This window comes from Micromys minutus (genome assembly GCF_963924665.1).
Source record: "Micromys minutus genome assembly, chromosome: X".
In the NCBI taxonomy this organism is placed as follows: domain Eukaryota; kingdom Metazoa; phylum Chordata; class Mammalia; order Rodentia; family Muridae; genus Micromys; species Micromys minutus.
This window is the reverse complement of record NC_137970.1, coordinates 51910351-51912453: the sequence shown is the minus strand read 5'-3', so window position 1 is coordinate 51912453 and position 2103 is coordinate 51910351. Positions and strand designations below refer to the sequence as shown.

Here is a 2103-nt window from a genome sequence, read left to right as displayed (position 1 = left end):
TTCCACTACCATGAGCTTTAATACATGTGTTCTTAACAATTATGCTTGGATTGTTCATAAGACATTAAAACTAAGCTAGCTGTCATCTGGAGTTATTCCCTGTTAACTATTTTTGTAGCACATGCATGTTAGTCAAGTATCAAAAGGAAAAAAAAGTCACAAAAGTAAAGTGAAAACAAAACAAAAAAAAAACTTTTAAAAAGTTAAATACATGGGATTTTGTTTCCCGCTGTACTCGATACACATGGAGCCGGGACACCAAGCAACTTGTTTCACTGCATCTTTACTTTTAACATTTGTTCTTAGAGTGCCTAAAACATTTAAATACGAATAAAATGTGTAGCAGAGATAATGAAAGCAAACAGCAGTAACTTCACAAATAATGGAATGTGAACCGTTTCTGCCCTTCTCAGAGTAAATTGGGTCACAACTTTGTCTAGAGACAACTTCTGGAGCTGTGGTCATGGGTGTGCACACAGACACACAATCCTAGCGTGCATCCGCAGGATGTTTGTGTCCAGCCTCACAAGTGCTCCAAGCCCTACAGTACCCACACAGACTGCACTCGGGACTGGAACCCATTATCCCGTTTATTCCCCGCCAGCACACGCCAATATGTAGGCAGTTCTCTTTGCTTAGACATGGAAGCAGTTATAACACTGGCCCTTCTGAAGCCACAATGTACCAAAAGTACTATGCTAAACATGTTTAATGAGTAACTCCCTAAAGTTAACTGGCTCTACTCTCCTAATGTTAAATCATAAAGCCACACGGGAAATATAGAAATTTAATAGAAGTAACGTAAACCTGTTATAAAATTGTAAACAAAAAACCTGTGGGACAGCATGGATGACAAATGGTCTAATGTGTAAATTTTAGAATGAGGCAGACAAAGGATGGAATGCAGGTTAATTTCCCCTCCTTCTCCTGCTTCTGCTTCGTCTCCTTGGGTATCCGATGTCCACAATGTCAAGTTGTCTCTCAGTAACTGCATTGTTAGCGTGCTGTCTTTGTACGACTCTTCACTTAATGTATCAAGTTCAGCAGAGGCTTCATCGAAAGCTGTTTTGGCAAGAGGGCAGGCTTTCTCTGGGGGAGTGCAGGATTTCGCAGTAGAACACAGAGAAGTTGAGGGCCAGACTCAGTCTGATGGGATGTGTCGGCTGCATCTCCTTTTTGCTGATTTCAAATGGTTCTTAGTACGCTTGCTGCGACTGGTCCACAATGGCTTTACTTGTCATCACCGGCAGCAACTTCAGCCAGGTAACGGTAGTAGTCACCCTTCATTTTCAAATAAAAGACTTTGCCTTCTGCTTGGGACACACTGGGGGTCAAGAACTTTTCCAAAAGACAGTACATCGTTGCAGATGTCCCTCAGCTCAGTCTTGATCTTCTCTCCATGTTCTCGAACCACCTGCTGCTTTTCCTCAGCACCTTCTGTCTTCTGCTCAATACTTGAGATAACCCTCCAAGATGACCTATGGGCTCTTACAACATCTTTATAAGCAACAGAGAGAAGGTTCCTCTGGCTCCCTGCTCAGTGACAGACTTCATGCGGGCTGCCTTGTCATCGTACCGCTCTGCCTGCTTAGCCAGCTAGGCCTTCTGCACCAGCTCATTTTTATCCATAACTGGATATTATGTGTCCAGAGTGGGTGGTGGCACACGGACCCAGCTCAGCAGTCTCTGAGCGGTGGCAGTGGCGGCAAGGTTGAGACTCTGTCCCTGATCTGGCTGCTCACAGGCTACCGACTTCATGGAATTCTTAGGCTAATGGATGAAACTAGAAAATATCACCTTGAGTGAGGTAATCCAGACACAAAAGAACACACATGCACTTACAGTTAAGGAGATACGAGCCCAAAAACTCAGATTACCCAAGAAACAATCCACAGACCATATGAAGCTCAAGAAGAAGGAAGACCAAAATGTGAACACTTGTTCTTCAAAGTCAAGTACCTGAGTTTAATCTCCAGCACCCACATAAAAACAGAATGTGGCAACCAGAACATATAATCTCAGCTTTGGGGATACAGAAACAGGATGATTCCTGGTACTTGCTAGCCAGCCAATCTAGCCAAAGCAGTGAGCTCCAAGGTCAAT

General features: G+C 43.5%; 1 pseudogene across 1 annotated transcript; it reads right to left on the bottom strand.

The window, feature by feature from the left end:
* Positions 1 to 787: 787 nt before the first annotated feature.
* On the bottom strand, positions 788 to 1683 carry LOC308414950 (14-3-3 protein zeta/delta-like; annotated as a pseudogene). Its single transcript has one exon. The product of its transcript is annotated as a 14-3-3 protein zeta/delta-like (transcript).
* Positions 1684 to 2103: the final 420 nt, after the last annotated feature.